Raw genomic sequence first — 18,698 nt, 5'->3', positions numbered from 1 at the left:
TAAAATATTTGTGCATCAGAGAACAATTAGTCTGAGAAAAGCAAGAACAAAAAAATACTTTCAAAGAACAGTTTCTACTAAAAATTTAATATTAATATTTTAACACTAGGCTAAAACACCAGAGAAAACAGCATATTATAACCCTGAATGGTGACATAAGAAATCCATTAAATTCCAAATTAAAGTGCATTCTGCATAACAGCAAGTCTTGGCAGTGCAAGTTATCTACCAAACACTATGAAATGCATTTGAGATTTGGAAAGAACATGTGCAATTATTTTAGAAAAAAGATATAATTTAGCTCAAGAAACAAGGAAGTTTAATAGCTTTTGACTTGCCCAACATTTTAAGTTTGCCTGAAATTACACATTTGTTATATAATCTGGCCCTTATAAATGTTATTATTTATCCTACCCAAAGCTATCAGGCTATCAGGTTTGGGGTCCCAGTAAACTGCTACTGTCCAGACACAGACAAGCCACAGCTTTTTCCAGAAGGGCTTAACACTTGTAGCTCTGATCCCACAAATGCTCTCCACCATAATGTCTTTGGCATTAATAATTTATTATACTTAATGAGACTTCTAACATGTAGAAAATTATATGAGTTGTTACGTTTTCAAAGGATCATTTCCTGCCAGGTGAAAGTAAGAAAGCAGCAGATACAAGGTAGAGGAATGATTGCTCTGGCTTAGACAAACAGCTCACTAATTCTTTTTTTAAGGGTATGAATTAATCATCTCCAGTTACCTCTTACAAAGCCATTGTTACTTAGTTTTTATATATAACTGTATATCTCAAATCTTTTTTTCAAGTGTTGCACATCTGTCAATTAGCATTAATGTGATTCAAGGCTCTGTTAAGGTCTGTTTGTTTGATAGGCTTTTTAAAAGCTTAAAGTAGTTAATTTCCTCTCAGGTTGCTCCTCAGCACCGAGCCTAACTTCAAATCAGCAAAATCACTCTTCTGTCTCTTAAAACATCCTTCATTCATCTCTTTGTCAGCAGCAATTCTATTTCCTTTACACAAATATTGGTATTTCTTGACACCGTGACAGCCAGTTCCCACAGCAGTAAAAATATGGTCCTTCTCCGCTTCCACTGCTTCTTCCCCTCCTTCTGATCTCAACTGCACCAGACTGGAGCTAGACTTAAAGGATCTTCGCCAAAAGATACTACCCCAGACATCTTTCCTGGGTAAGGCCGACTGATTGAGATTAAAACCTCAGGTTCAGACATACTCAGAAAATTGCTCTTGCTTGAGCCAGCTCATGTCAGTCACACATAATCAGAAGAGGAAGATGTTCTTGCCATGTAAGAAGGGTTATTTCACCCTTGTGAAGAAATTTTAAGAACAAGGAGATTGAAATTTCCTGCCACGGTCAACACCTGTTCCTAAACCTTGAGCCTCTGTGGATACGAGCACAAACATAAATTTTCTTCTGGCTCCAAAAGCAGATGCTGCAAAAGCTGGCAAAGCAGTAAGCATGGGCACTGCAGAGCACTCTCTTCATGTCAGATCTCTCTTCCTCTGTAAAACAGCGAACTGGAGACATTCAAACTATTGACAAAGCTGAAATACAAAAGCTTCCAGAACATCTCGGAAAGCAGCAAATTACCCTTGCAGGAGAGCTCTGAAAAAGATGTCAGCAAAGGACTCTGCAGGTGCTAACTTTAATGGCTTTGTAAACATTATTCCCATATTCCCATATTCATCTGCACAAGGGCTACATCAGCCTGTGCACTTGTTGTGTCATCTGGGTTTGGTTTTAGTTTTATTTTAGAGTGAGGCATGCTCAATAAACCAGATAAAAGGAAGTCATGAAAAAAATGGGAAGATGCTAAACCAGGGTTGAGGTCAGCAAAGCACAGATGCCGGTGTAAGAAGGTAGGCCAGTTTTAGAAATAACAGGATATGGATTTACACTGGGAAAAACTCAGTATGGTAGGATTAAATAATGCAGATGGGTATAAGACTCAAGCGCATGGATCTTAGATTTTTAGTCCTTTCTTACCGCTAAACGAGATTAATTTTCAGGGTCTGATCTGCTTTCCACTTTTCCATTCAAATATCACAGATCCAGGTCCCACTTCTTCTTCAGGCTGTGGGACCAGTCAATGTGAAAGGAGAAAAGTGGGAGATGAAAATGGTCTTTACGCACTGTAGAGACTAAATATTGGCTCAGAACTGGCCACTATTTCTTTAAGGGACTTTGGAGGAAGAGATTGCAACCAAGATATAAGATTCATCTCATTTGTTTCAGCATCTTACACTGCTCCAAGACAGCACAATTTATAGTATGTGCAGAATTAGGGAAGATCTATTGAGTCACCAACTTTTGCCATATTTTGTGACCAGAATGGAATCAGTGTTACATCTTTTTCTTTTTTTTTCTTTTTTTTTCTTTCGGGCAGGGAGGGGCATTTAGCATCTGGGAGGTTTTTCTTGTGTTATGATTTTTTTAACTACTGCATTTACAATGTACCAGAAAGAAAGCAAGTGTCAAAGTTTCTTGTGGTTTCTCCTGCGTTTACCTTTTCTCATTAGAATTTATCTTAATAATCACACATTACACTGGAGCAGCAAAAACGTGTCCTTGTTTCCGTCAGAAATATTGCACTTAGTATGCAAAGTTGTTTTTAATCTTCAGATTGGTCTGCATATTTATAGATAGCACCTTACAGCATTGCTTCTGCAGCCTTAATGGGGAAAATGTACGCAGTGGGGCCAAGTAATTGGATTTCAGCTGAGAAGTGGCATTTGAATGAAATCAATAAAGATTCTGTCATCTAATATTTTAAGTTTGGTACAATGTGTATACTGCAGGTCAGTGTAAATTCATTAAAAAGATCAATGCGATGGAATTTGTCTTGGGTGCCTTGGAATATCCTAGGTTGACTTGAGAGGAAGTTGCCAAGGAAACAAGAGATGCAACTCAGAGAAACATTTAGGTGTTTTAAGTTGATGGCTGAATTCTACTGAGTTTATAAGATAGTATAATATAGGAAGTTGTCATGGAAACAAAATTCAACAAATGGTTTAATGAATAGCCAAGCTGGGCAATTACTGTAGGTGGCTGTGTCAAAACAGTTTGGGCTAGAACATATTTAAAAAATGTGAACTTTCCACAGGTTCTTGGTTGTTGTTTTTTACCCCAGATAAAAAGAGCAAACGGTGCTTAGGCACCAAAATGGCAGATGCATAAGCAAAACTATTAACAGATAGACTTTATAGCTGGGTTAATTTTGGATATTATAAATCATAACTCCTTAACTGGCATCTAGAAGCTCTGCTATAGGTAACAAAGCTGCTTTGAATTTCAAATATACTTCTCCTGTATTATTGTTCATATTAAAGGAAACATTTTGATTAGAAATAGTTTTAAAACTCAGTTTGGGTCTTGATTGGTGTCTTTTCTCTGCCAAAGGCTTTTTGTTTGTGGTGATGTTTTGTTTTTTCTTTTTTTTCTGGGTTTTAGTCCCACATCTACTTTTCTTCAGTAATAAATCCTTGCTGAAGTTATTTTAATTTCTGTAACAGAACATAACATCATTTTCCAGGGTCATGCAGGCATCAATGTTTTTCTTCCTTTATTATTCCATTTCAACTTCTCAATTTCCTTTCTTATTAGGTATGATGCATTTCTTAGCTTGTGTACAGTGCTTTAGGGTCTCAACACTAATGTGAAAACTCTTATAACTTTCTATCAAATTCGAAGAAGAAAACCAAGAACATATACAGTAATATGCAATCCATATTCTTTTTTAATGTATTAGAGGAAACCATGACATTGGCACTCTCAGGGAGATTAGCTGATACAGATGCTATAACTGAAGATGTAGAGGGCATGCTTTCATTCTCTTACATACAGATAGACTACATCTAATGTATAGATAAGATGATAGATAAGGTAACAGTTCTGCATGGAAATCCCGTTCCAAAAGCTACTCATAATTTACAGTAATTTTACTTCCCCAATGAAATCCCATTTTTCACCCCCAAATACTTGTTACTGCGAAGTTTTTCCTATCTAACACTCATCCTAAGAACATCATGCTATTTAATTTGTAAAAAGCTCCTGGCCATTATGTTCTAGGATCAGCCTGTCACTTGCTTTTCGAGATGTTTCACAGACATTTTTGACTGCCTCAAATAGCAAGGAATTAAGGTGCCAAATACTGTATAACAGCATTTGTAGCTACCTCATAATTTTAAGTTGTAGCTACCTCATCATTTTAAGTTATAGCTACAGTTATAAATGTTACATTATGTCATTTCCCCCAGCTCCACAGACACACAAATTGTACATTTTGAAGTGTATCTGTGCTTGCACAGGAAAGGGGGTAAAGAAAGCCTGTGCCATTTGCTCAGCCAGTAAAAATACTGTACACCTTTAATGAGGTTTAGTTTTTTCCTGAACATACAAAAACCTTCCCTTTGACCCTTTCACCCCGTTCTCACCATTGTACCCCAAGGGTGACATAGGTTGGTGGAATATCCATACACCCTGCGGTCCTGTCTGCCCTCCACCTGTTGCCCCACGTTGCTCCTCATGCAGTGCAGCATTGGCTGCAGCTGCACTGATGGCTCACAGGAGAAAAAATAGGAAATCCAGTCCAAAAATGCAAAATTTTCCAGCCCAGCAAGACCTCTCCGGTTTCGTGTATATTGACCTAAAGAAAGGGAATCTAAGGTGGAGTGTTACTTTCACATTCATCTTCACATCAGCCTCACGCAGTCCAGATGGATGCTTGGGTACAAGAAAAAGGATAATCTAGCTCTCAAGATTTCATTAAAAGTCTTGAAATTTCAGCACTCCCCCAGACCTTTGAATAATGATTTCCAGGAGAATCTCACTTTTTATATAAGTTTTTAGACTTCATGATCATGGAGAAAAGGTGTTTAAAAGGTTTAGAAACAGAGGACAAAGAAACTAAACCCTGTATAGGATTTTTTTGTAGGCTTTTTTTAACATCTCCATATTTTTGAGAGGCTTTAGTCATAATACATGAACAGTTGGGACTGGTCAAGAATCAGGAATCTAAATGTTAACCATTTTTAGCATGAATGCATACCCTTGGAAACCACACACAATTTCTTTTACCATCATTCCTCCTAGCAGAAAAACTAAATAGAATGAGACTTTCACTGAGCACCAGATGCTGTCCCTGAGCTATGAAGGGTACAGTAAGATAGAAACGAGCAAAAAAATTCATGGTCATTTGTAACATTGTTGTTAAGCCTACCTTGCCCTTAAATTTATTTTGCAACCTGTATGATTTTGTAATTGTACAGCTTTGTGCTAAAGAAAATAAAATAACCTTGAATTGTGCTTCATAGCAACACAGTCAATTAACTACTTACATATCAACAAATACTTGAATATATTGTATTGCATCTGGATGCTATGTTATACTTCTCTTGTATACTGCATTCAATTAACTCAAGGCTGTTGCTAGTTCCTGAGCATGCTGCAGAATAAAGTCCTTCAGAGAAAGGGCATTTGCCTCTTGTGCGTCAACATATTCAAACTTTCAACTTGAATGAATCCTCTGAAAGTTTAATTTCAACACTATTAGTGCTAGAAAGTCTCATTTTAAGGCCTGTTGTAGTTTAAGGCAGCTGAGGAAGCAGATCAGACTCTGGCTCATTGCTCATTGCCCAAGGATGGTGCAGTCAGCTGGATAAAGGCAAAATGTGTCTTTTTGTTTTCCAGGTTTGCTATGAAGTCAAATGCCAGATGTTCTCTGGTTTTTTGTACAATGTATTAAAGTTATTAACTTCTTGAGATCTTAATTAAAGAGGTATGGAAATAAGAAACCTTAAAGTTATTTTTTTCTTCATTTTACCAACTATTTGCATTAGATAAGTAACAAGAAAAAAAAAAACAAACCAAAAAGCTCAGTTGTATTTGCCCAGCAACTGATTTTACTTGATGCTATACAAATACAAGCTAAAGGGATATTGAAGCCCTGAGAATCCTGGGATACACGGTTATACTACTTTAATAATTGTCTGTCCTTCTTAAATGCTCACATGGGTTAGCACTGGAATCACTGGGGCTTTTTGCATACTTTGCAATCACCAGTGATACTAGATTCACTCAGCAATAACAAATTGCGCTTCACCTAACTAATATGACAAGCATTTCAATACTGACTACACACAAAAGGCTATTTGCATCCCTCAAAAAATATTCATGCTGAAATACGCACAGCAGTTTAATGCATGTACCTGTGAAATCTGCAGCAGGTCTATAAAGGAAAAGGCAAAACTCCTCAAATGATTCCTTATGAATCCTTCCAACTGTAAATGTGAAAACTGAACCTTAAAAAAAAAATCAACAGTCCTTTTTCCATTAACATAACTTTCAAAATGAACAGGTTTGTGAGATTTTTATTCTTGAAAAACGTAGCTGAACCAACTAGAGAGGCCAGAGCTGTCTTCCCAGGAGAAGTCCATTAAATAACAAATTTAAAAAGCAATAACTTTCAGGCACTTTAAACCAGGCTCAAAATACAGAAAACTCACAGTAGTTAGTCAGTATATCAGAACCAGGGATTCAAGCCATTTTTATTCACTTGTGCAACTTCGAGCAGCTTGTTTCTCACTGAAGTGCTGTTCACACAAAGCATCTACAGCAGAGAAACATTTTAAATATATTGTGTATGGAACTTCCCATTAGGAAACACAGCTTGTGGTATGGCAATTAAACAAAAAAGAAACTAAATCTTTACATGACCCTCTCGAAGGAGGAGGAAAGAAAGGTTTTGTCTTCCAGTGCTTTGGGGAAAATCCTCTCTTTGCTTACATGCTCCTTCAGAAGTTTCCAGCTCTCTTCTAATCTGTAGGTCTCCCTGCATCTTCCTGGTACGGACTCATGGGCAAATTTAAGCCTATGGCCAAAAGACCTAGAAGGGATCAAACAAGAAAAAGCCCATAAAAGGGTGCACGTTGGGACACAGAATCCAGCCTGTCCCTTGGTTAGCATCAAGAAGATGGTCTTGCACTGCAGGACGTGAATGTGCACACCCGTGAGCTAAGTCTACAGCAAAGTTGGTATGGTCTGGCTTCGGTAAATGGCGGTGGGGAGGGAGCACAGAGGCAAGGCTGTTAAATGCTGGTTGTCAATCACTGGGAGGCTGCAGCCTCGGGGTGGACACCTCCAGCAGTGGCACCAGCTTCTCCTCTGGTTGAGAAAACAGACCATCCGGTCTCAAAACCACCTGGTGCAGGGTTTGCCAGTGGCATTCTTCATCCCATGGGGAGAAATCCTGACATCTTTCATTCTCTCCCAGCACTTTGCAGCCATTCCCTGCACTGGACTGGGCACGGCACAGCTGCATTGCTGAGTCGGATGTTCAGAGTCTGCCTTTCAGCAGCAACTTGGCTTTAGCCTGTGCCCCTCGCTCGGCCAGCAGACGTGTTCAGAGCTCAGATAAGCCCAGGTGAAAAGTTTAAGTGCGCTGCTGACAGAGAGATTTGTACTAAAATGTGGGTAGGAGCCTGAGTTAAGCCTGCGGTGAAGACATGGTCTCAGTCTAGATGATCTGTCACAAGAGTGGCAGATCCAACATGCATCAATGTGTGTTTACTGTCCTAAATCACAGTGTTCACACAAATCCTGTTGCTAGTGTCAGGAAAGAAAAATTAATAAAGCAGAGAGAAAATACCAGGTAAGGACAAGACGTAATGAGTTAAAATATATATGTACATTTGTAAGCACATGTGCACATCCCACATGTACACTGTGTAACGTAATTGCATTTCCCCTCATAACACCTTGTCGTGGTTTAAGACCAGCCGGTAACAAAGCACCACGAAGCCGCTTGCTCACTCCTCCCCCCCCAGCCCCGGTGGAATGATGAGGAGAAAATATAAAGAAATGTTCATGGTTCAAGACAAGGACAGGGAGGGATCACTCACCACTTATGGTCACTGGCACAGACCCAACTTGGCGAAGAAACAAAATCAATTTAATTTACTACCAATCAAATCAAAACAGGATACTGAGAAGTAAAACCAAACCTTAGAACACCTACCCCCCAGCCCTCCCTCCTTCCCAGGCTCAACTTCACTCCCAAATTCTCTACCTCCTGCCCCGCAGTGGTGCGGGGGCACAGGGAATGGGGGTTGGGGTCAGTTCATCACACGTTGTCTCTGCCGCTCCTTCCTCCTCAGGGGGAGGACTCCTCACTTGTCCCCTGCTTCACCAGGGGGCCCCTCCCACAGGAGACAGTCCTCCATGAACTTCTCCAACGTGGGTCCTTTCTGTGGGCCGATCTTCAGTCACAGACTGCCCCGACATGGGCTTTCCCACGGAGTCATGGCCATCTTTGGGGGCATCCCCCTGCTCTGGCGTGGGCTCCTCCCCGGGCTGCAGGTGGGCATCCGCTCCCCCGCTTACCTCCATGGGCTGCAGGGGCACAGCCTGCCATCTCACCACGGGCTGCAGGGGCATCCCCTCCTCCGGTGCACCTCCTGCCCTCCTTCTTCAGTAACCTCGGTATCTGCAAAGGGTTTCCTTTCACATCCCAATCCCCCTACTCACTACCAGTTCCCCTTCTTAAATCTGTTCTCCCAGAGGTGCTACCACCATCACTGATGGGGTCAGCCTGGGCCAGAGTCGGGTCCGACTTGGAGCCAGGGAAGCGTCTAGCAGCTTCTCACAGGAGCCACCCCTGCAGCCCCTCCCCCGCTACCAAAAAACCCACCACACAAACCTGGAACACACCTTCAGGGAGATAGTTCAATTTCAGCCATAAAATATAGCTCCAGTTTCTTGGGTATGTCATAGATTTCGAGGGCTGTAGTTTCTAACTACCAGTTGATAGTTTGGGGTTGAAAGAATCACCTTCATTCATTTCACTGAAAGTAATCATGGTGTGCGAAGCCACTGATGAAAATGATAACCTAAAAGAGGTCCAGAAGTGAGAGAGAACCTCTCTGCCCCCTCCTGCCTCTACTCGCTTCCCACTCTTCAGCGCTGGATTCCTTAACCTTTGCCACAACTTGCTGGTAAATAGTCTGAGCTAAAATTAGACATACAGCAAAGGGTAGGTGCTACCATCTGCTGCATGTTGTTAATTCTTGATGGCCTGATAACATCTAATTTTGATGTTCCTTATTAGCTTTCTTGGGAGGAGAGTAGAGGGATAGGCCTCTAGTGCCACCATCAGTGGTTTTCAGTATTTGCTGCTTTTCTTCATTTGACAGCCAGCTTTGCCACAACAGAGGGTTTTTAGAAGAACGTGCTAGGTAAGACAGGAGACCATGGATACTTGTCTCAAGCATACAGTAAAAGAACTGGCAGTGACATCTGGATCTGCTTTCAGTTCATTTGGTAACCAGCATGTCTTCTTTCATAAAACTGGACCGTTTTCTCTGCTGTGATCTTTTTGTTGTTGTTTTATGCAATAGTCAGATTAGAACTGAGCAATAATAGACTATCCATCCATCTTGGTTGTCTGGCAAGACAAAACCTCTCCTGGACACCGAGCACATTTAAAAACCTATGCACATTGCAAATATAAGCTTAGACTGGCAATGAGTGGCGGATGGCTATATTACCTGTTAAGTAAAATAAAGTTCTCAGCAAAATTAATTCTGTTCTATTAATTGGCCGAGGAAGTACCAACTGTACCTGCTAAGCATTTTTATTGTTTAGAGCTAAAGAAATACAATACTCTTGTCTCAGCTGAGTTTTCAAGAGTCAGATGACTATGTTTTGTGACATTCAAAATCACATGAAAGCATAAATAAATCTCAAGCAAATCTAGGTCTATCATGACATGAGACCAATTGCTGTGACCACCACAATGTACCACAACATCGTCTAGTAGAACACCATCCCTTTAAATTACATTATTTTAGACATTAACCTTCATTGCAGTGTTTTGATACCATCACTTCTGCTTTTTCTCATCTTGTTCTGGACCCTCCATTTTCATTCTTCACCTACAATCATGCTTTCGAAGATGGAGTAAGTAAACCAGAAAAGTGACTTAGCATACATAACTCTGAGCCTCTTACTTAGTAATGAGCATGTGAAAGGTGGTTCTTTAAAAACAACAGCTGAAGGCCTGAGTTGCCTTTCCTATCTTTTCCATTATACATAGCTAAACATTTTGCATCATGCATGGCTGAGCATACTGCCAACATAAACTGGGAGGAGAAAATAACTTAGAAATGAGCTCAGACCACACAAGCTAAACAGAATCTTCATCATAGGTAAAATTTTCAAGAAATAAGTGAAAGATTCATTAAAAATTTTAAAGGTTAGTGGTGGAGACTTCCTTTTTTAACAAAAGCTTGGCAAGCATTACAAGTTTTCACCAGGAATCCTGACCTTTATACTGACCCTTTATTTTGGAATTCAGACTTTATGTAGACTTCTTACTTTTCTCTTGGAGATCCTCATAAAAGCTCCCTCATTGCCTGCTACCAGTCATCTCTTCCTAGAGTTCCTGTTGGTCATATTCAACAATTCTCCTTCTTCTCCTAGGTGCTAGAGATTCAGTCTGACACCACCCATGACAGTTAAGTGCTTCCTCCTCTAATGAACGAGATGACACAGCAGTCCAGCTCTTGCTCCCTTTGACTTGCTGTTCTGGCTGGGTGCCTCCGCCATCCTGACCTGTCTGCCCAAAGTCCTTCCTGAGAAAGCTTACTTTTGTCCTTCCAACTGCATGAAATAGCCGACTAACCAAGCACTGCTATTGGGCCTGGCAAGTAAATTTGTTTTCAGCATCTCTGTGGTGAGTCAGTGAGACAGATATACTCTTCAGGGCTAGCAAAGTTGCATTGCCTTTTTATGAATAGCTGAAGTATTTGAAACTGCAAAACAGCTTCCCAGAGGAGGCAAGTGAGCCGCAGCCTGAGACAGCTCAGGCCCTCCTGGAAGACTCACTGCCTGGAAATGGTAGAAGGTAAGAAATGGCAACGGCAACTGTAAATGTCAAAGAAGCAGCTTACTACTCACAAATGATACATTAAATATCCCCATCCAGTGCGAGAACTGTATATGACATTAAGCTCTCCCCAGACACAGAGCTCTGTTAGGTAGAGCTGGAATACTTGTAACCGAAGTAGATAGATGCTTTGGCTGCTTTTAGAAAGCCTCCTGAAATATTTGGTCTTTTTCTATCTAAGCAGATTTATATCTCAACATGAACACGCTATACTAGGACAAGCAGATAAAAGGGAATGTCTGCAGGTGAAAGTGTGAGTATAAAAGAGAGAGCATAGCTCCAACATAGAGTGTGACCTAGAAGCGAGAATTGCTACTTAGCTCAGTATTTCTAAAACTGTGGTCTGTGATGTTTCTAAGGGTCAATAAAAGATGTTAAAAATGTTAGCTAGCAAGAGCAGCTGTAGTTCATTTCTACAGGAGGTGGGATACAAATGCAGATTATAACACGAGGCTGCAACATTCACAAGGTAGGCAACTGCAAATACCCTTAAATGCTAGCAGCAGCTCAGTTCCTTCAAGGCAAATGATTAAGTATAAACACATGCAGCCTGTAATTATGGTTTGGTTTGGTGCCCCTACAAGACATGGAAGGAGCTACTTCTGTTGCAGTGAGTAAAAAGGCTGGGGTCACATGGAAAAAGATGAGTCAAAAAATAGTCACAGATGGTTTAGAAAATACTACGCCTGCCTTATAGGGAGCTGTCTGTTGTTTTCTACAGTCCAAATAAGCTGCGAAATTCACAGAAGGGATCATCAGTGATGGGGAAAGTGGACACCAGGAACTGTCAGGCAAAGGGCTACATCTCTGCTCTTGTAAACTAGCACAACTTCATCAACTTCAGTGAAACTTCCCAAGTTCATACTAGCTGAGGATCATCACATGTACCTCCAAGAACTGCTATGCATAAAGGTGAGAAAAAGTAAAGGTCTTGCAAAAATGAAGTTGTCACCTACAGTACCCACTGGGAGAAAGAAAACTAAATACTTGTATCTGTAAATCTCACTCATATACTCCCTTCTCTCACAAACACACAAATACATAGAGTATGCAAAAGGATAAGGACTGTTTGCTAATCCCTGGCTATTGCAAAGGAAGATAACTAATCCTCTGTAATCAGATCTGTATGAAGCTTGCATTTTTTCATAATAAAACATTCATGTTACAGATGCCCTGGCAGATTTTACCATCTTGCCATTTTATTGATTCTTAAATAGGAAAGCTATCATACTTCTGACTGCTTCTCATGAGGAGACTAATTAGATTATTTCATCATCTGGTTCATCAAAGCAGGAAATACTTAAGTGTCACAGCTGGTCTCAGACTAAATATCTAGTACCAAAATTTTAAATGAAAACTATTACATCTTCACTGGGTAAGCATTTCATAAATGGCTAGACAGTAAAAAATGATGAAGACAACAGATATCATCTCACATCTCCAGGCTGCAAAGGGATTCTTAGCTCTACCAGTGCATTTGGATTTATTTTCACTTGCTTTTGCTACTGCCATCATCAAAGAGGCTTTGCATAATGATCAAATCTGGAAAACTTAGAGAGCTATTTAGATTTCTGGCAAAGATTTATGACTGAGAATTAAAAACTCAGAGGGAACATCTTAATTTTAAGTGAATCCCCAGTTATTGATGCAACTTTTCCAAGCAGAGTACTTACCACTATGGAGGGATCAACTACAAGGAAACACATCCCCCATGGAAAGGACCCATCCCACTGTCTGATCACTATTCACTGCCCATCATTCCTCTCTGAATTTGTGGGATATCTTCTTCTTTTGCACACACTGCTTTGTACAATAATCAAATTCTCCTATAAAGAAACACGTGTGACAAAGCGAGATATTAAATTTTATTGTGCTTCACCTTCTTATATGTGTATGCAGGGGACAAGAATAGACAAGCTACTCATTTAAAAGAAGAGTTTGCTCACCATAGTGATTTAGAGTGAAATTACCAACTATCACCAGAAGACAGTTAGCAAAAGGCCTAGGCTTTGGAGGTGTACTTAAGACCTCAAATAGAGCAGTGTGAAAATGGGTAAATCATTTCCTTTAAAGACCATTCTCATGAAATCCTGTGTAAAAGCAGAGCCTTAGTATAATACCAAAACCTCAGTAACTTTGTTATGGAATAATATAATCCTGTTTCTCTTACAGATCTATAATGTCATTATGTAAATGCCTATACAAAGCAATGATTACATCAATGAAATGAAATTGTTGTGTAAGACAGTTCCCATCTCTGTAAATGAGGCTTTTCAGCAGTATAAAAACAGAACGTTTCCTCCTATAATGTTAGGAGGAATGTTAACGTTGCATTTTTTACTTTGAGGGTTATCACAATTAACCTTGAAGATCACAGGACCAAAAAAATTATATATATATATGTGTGAGTTGCATCACGCAGTGAAAATTGTAATAATATTTAGATTCCTCTTATGTTCTGCACTTCCTTGACCTTATTAGAAATTTAGAAATCCTTGTAACTTTGCCTGCCTGTTAGTTGGTCAGAAATAGCTCTTTGTAATCTAAACCCTTTTGGTTTTTTTAATGAGTTAGGCTGTAGGCCTCATAAAATTTTAGATGGAAGTTTTGACTGGGTCACTTTGATGTGGGAAAATATAATTTTTATGTCAGAACTGTCTCTTTGAAGTTATGTGAGCCAATAGATGAACCATCGACCTCAGAAAAGGACACATACTTTCTTTCTGAACTCAGCCTAACTTTTGGAGCACACAGAGTAATAAAAGATACAAAGGTCCCACGGTTGAATCCACACATTGAACAGTTTGAGGGCAGTAACAGTGTCATAAAAATATTTTCAATAAGCTGTCTCCTGAATTAATAGTATATAACTGTTACAAGGCAATGCTATTAAATAAAACAGTAAAATTTATCTACAAACTTCAGTTAATGATCCTGTAAAATCATGACCCACATTGCTGATATTTTTAGCCTATTACATTATTAGCTGTTCTTTCAATTTCTGACATATATAATAATATCTGCCTCCTTTAGGTGGATGAGAAAACTATGACATTTTTCTCTTTTTGGCCCTCATCTTGCAATTTGCCTGAATAACGCAATTGGACAAAAAAGGTCAGAAATTAAATTCAGATTTTTGTACTTTCTGCAATTGACCTGTAACCAGCAGTGTGCAATATCCACTGTGCTAACAATGCTGGCCAGGGGAACTGCACTTACTCTTCTGTGTTGAAAAATGCTCCAAAAAGGGTAAGCAATGCATCTTTACAGATTGTAAAATCTCAAATGTCTCTATGAGCGAGTCCACAACAGTGGCTTAGAGAGCCATAAGCATTGCAGTGGCACTAGCTGTGGACTAGACTATGAAAGTATACAATTCTCTTCTCATTATTCCACTGCGCTTTGGGCATCGGTTTCCACTTTGTCTGTTATTTCCTCTTTACAGTCCCTCATTTTCTTACACATTAACTGTTAAAGAAATGCTGTTTAAGGAAGGAAAGAGAATGGAAAAAAGAGGAGGTCTAAGACAGGCCGAGGTGAGGAATATCCCACCGGTTCTGGGTGCTTACAGGACTGTCAGCTCCACAAGGTTTAATCATCTGAGACAAATAGAGGCAATGTTACAGACAAAATGAGAATGCCTGACCTCCCACTTCCTCAGCAGAAGATTTTGCTTGTTTTTACACAGAAAAGGAAAACTGAATAAGGGTGTCCAATATTCCAACTAGAGATAATCAATACTGCTCTTTTATTTTAAGATAATTTACTTACTGACAGGGGAAAAAAGAAGACATGCCACTGGACATTGAATGTCACGGGGAAAAAAAAATCTTACTCAAGTATTTGCCTTCATAGCATTTTATTAGTAGTACGTTAACCATGAATACTATCTCCCTAGCTGATCTGAAAAAAGTCACCTATATTCAGAGGCAGGACTATCGTTTCCATTAGGGTCAAATGAGACCTCACTTTTTTCTTCTGTTATCAAACAGGTAGCACCAGAAAACTGATAAATAAAATTCCAGTTGTGGAAAACAATCCTGCTACTGTACTGTTGTTCTGTTTATCTTTCTTACTGCTGATTCTTTTCTATCCTCATTCCTACAAATTAGCCAACACAAGGATTAACGGAGAAATCACATCTTTCTCTCATGTGGCTTGCACATTTTTATGTCCTTGTGACAGTAGCCAATTTTGCTATTGCCACAATTTCAAATCCTCAACTCCAAGAGTGTGGCCATGTCGTACTTCAGATGCCTCAGGATGGCTGTGCTTGCACATTCAGTGATGCTGTTGCTTGTGTTTACTAAGCAGCCCCTCTTTCTTCCCTCACCTCCAGCTACTTGTTTCCAACCCCATGCTACACTCTGTTATGTACAGTTGTTTGTCTGAACAGGTAACAAATCAATTCAAATTGGTTTTTCCTAAATCACACAGTTTTACGTCCAAGCCTTCCCAACAGTTACATGAAACCTAAGGCAATTCCAATAACACCAATGAGACTCTGATGTAACAAAAAAAAGTTACTGATGTGTGAATGGATGCTTGATTGAAGCAAATCAGTTGAGAAACAGAAGACAAAAATGGAGAAAGGAAGAACTGAACAGCAATAACCAGAGCAAATGGAAAGTCAGACTTATTTTGTCATAAGTAAATGGCAAACTACTAAGTGAAATATGTAAATGTTCTGAAAAGAGTAATAGAAATTTCAATTTTCTCATCACAGGGAAAAGATTAAAAATGCCACATTTCTTAAGAAAAACAACACTGGGATTTCAGTGCCAAGACACCAGTGACAATGGTGTCTCCCAGCCCTTCTCATAGGACTGATAGGGAGCTATAAAGCTAAAAAGCCAGAAGGGATGACCACTGAGGAGGACCACCTGCCATTTGGCAGCCAGAGTGCTTCCAAGTGAGGATGCCTGGAAAGCCCAAGCATTTTGGGTCTCAGCCCCCCAGAGCAAGGCCCATAACTAATCCCAGGACAGCCCACGTGGCAGGCTCAGATCCAAAGCTGAAAGCCCAGGCTCTGCAGCACACCAGCAGAGTTCAACAAGTTTAATAAAAAATGTTTGCAAGTGAAAACTAATTTTTTTTAGAAAATTTTCAATCCACCCAAAGAACAACCCTGATGAGGTGATAGCCTCACCTCCTTTATGCCAGCAATGAAAATCCTCACAGCTAGGCCCAGCAAGGTGACCCAACCTCGTTAGAGCTGCTTTGATGGCATTTTAGTGATGCTAAGGCGAATTGAAGCTGCCGTAGGACCAGTGAAGCCACCCACCTGCCCAACCCTCTGCATGCTTCCCACACTGTCAAGATGTGGCCAGGGCCATGGGAACCTACCTTGACAGCTGCTCTGCTGTTCACTTATCGGTGTCAATGTTGAGCCTTCAAAAAAACACCAATCTATCATGCAGTCCCCATGCAAGCTTTTAAACCTTGTGCGTTATCAGGGCATCTCTAACCAAATAAAAAGTACTTTTTCCCCATAAATTAGTAACATTGGGGCATTGACAAGTAAAAATGCAAAGGTATTAAATTTCTAGCAATGCACAACTCTGGTTGTTATTCAAAAGACAGTATACTCCTGACTCACACTACTCCAACAGACCAGCTTTGCATGTACACACAAATACACACACACACACGCAATTATCTCTACAAAATACTGGCAGACCACTCACCCTCCCAGTGCTGTCCGATCACAGCCTTACAAATGCTCTTCTCTCAAAGCAGGCCATAGACTTAGCATCTGTTGCCACGCCCTCCCACTTCTGACCACCAGGCCATAAACAGGATTATACCTGTTTTCTTCTCAGGTGATCGCCATTTAGTTTGAAGTACCCAGGATGCCTTCTCCAGTAGCAAAGAGCACTTGTGATTGAGCCATAGAAACGGCTTTCTGTGTGAGAAGATTTCCATTGTACTGTTCTGTATGAAGCTCCCTTCTTGCCTTGGGAACAACCAGTAAGACTCAATTTAGGAACGCTGTCTTGCAGGAGCATCCCCTCCCAAAGGTCTCTAGTTAGAATGGTTCATGCAAGTTGCTTCTGACAACCAAAATCTCCACTCACCCTGCCCAGCATAGTGATTTTTAACTGTTTAACAACTGCTGGTTCAAGCTTTGTCAATGCAACAAAGCAGATTTTATCCCTAAGCAAGACATGTCCCTAACAAGACAAAGGCCATGCCTTTGTTATGTGGGTAGCAGCTTATCTCCACCTACCAGTTTCTCTTCCTGGTTGTTTTTTCTAACTTCCCATTACCCCGGAAATAACATCAGCATTCAGTTACCACCACTAATTGAAAATACCTAGTCATTTTGGGGAAGAGATTTTATGATATTGTTCTGTGCAATAGCAGAGCCCTTGATTCACACTAGGTCACAGCATGCACCTCTTCTACCAATACCAGCCCTGACCAAAATACCGCCCCCAAAATCAGGGGGTCCTGATCCTGGGAGTCCTCCCTATGGAGTCAGGGTGTATCCAGGGCACACAGCTAGATCAGAGAAGCATTTTTTAGGTCCTGCAGTTTACACATTGGCTCTGTGAAACAGCAGCTCCTTTCCGTAGCTGTGTTCTCTGCAAAAAGCAATCCCCACCCAGGTGAGGACTGAAGAGCATGGGATAGTGTTTTGGGTTTGTGTGGCAGGGTTTTCAGTAGTGGGGGAGGGGGCCGCAGGGGTGGCTCCTGTGAGAAGCTGCTAGAAGCTTCCCTGGCTCCAGGTTGGACCTGCCTCTGGCCCAGGCTGACCCCATCAGTGACGGTGGTAGCGCCTCTGGGAGAACAGATTTAAGAAGGGGAACCTGCAGTGAGTAGTGGGATGTGAGAGGAACCCCTCTGCAGACACTGAGGTCAGTGAGAGGGGAGGAGGGGCGCCTGAGGCAGTGGATGCCCCTGCAGCCTGTGGTGAGACGGCAGGCTGTGTCCCCCCCAGCCCACAGAGGTGAACAGTGGAGCAGATGCCCACCTGCAGCCCATGGAGGAGCCCACATTGGAGCAGGTGGGTGCCCCCGAAGATGGCCGTGACTCCATGGGAAAGCCCGCACTGGAGCAGTGTGTGACTGAAGATTGACCTGCGGAAAGGACCCACGACAGGGAAGTTTGTGAGGAACTGCAGCCTGCAGAAAGGACTCACGTTGCAGAGGTTCGTGGAGGACTGTCTCCCATGGGAGAGACCCCACGGTGGAGCAGGGGCTGAGTGTGGAGTCCTCCTCCCCCTGAGGAGGAAGGAGCGGCAGACACCAGGCGTGGTGAGCTGACCCCAACCCCCATCCCCTGTTCCCCTGCGCTGCCGGGGGGAGGAGGTGGAGAGAACCGGGAGTGGGGTTGAGGTGGGAAGGAAGGAGGGCTGGGGGGGAACGTGTTTTGAGGTTTGGTTTTACTCCTCAGTATCCTTGTTTTGTTTTGGTTGGTAATAAATGAAATTGATTTTGTTTCTTCCCCAAGTTGAGCCTGTCTTTTGCCCGTGAGCATCAGTGGTGAGTGATCCCTCCCTGTCCTTATCTCAACCCACAAGCCTTTCTTTATATTTTCTTCTCCTCATCCCACCAGGGCTGGGGGCTGAGGAGTGAGCAAATGGCTGCATGGTGCTTTGTTACCAGCTGGGTTTAAACCACAACAGATAGCAATGTGGTGCTGCAGTAGGATACTCCTAATCATTACAACCCAAACATGTTACTGTGGCAAAACTTATTAAGTCAAGCAAGATCCACTAGACTGT

The sequence above is a fragment of the Harpia harpyja genome, chromosome 5 (assembly GCF_026419915.1).
Source record: "Harpia harpyja isolate bHarHar1 chromosome 5, bHarHar1 primary haplotype, whole genome shotgun sequence".
Lineage (NCBI taxonomy): Eukaryota > Metazoa > Chordata > Aves > Accipitriformes > Accipitridae > Harpia > Harpia harpyja.
This window is presented reverse-complemented; position numbering follows the sequence as displayed.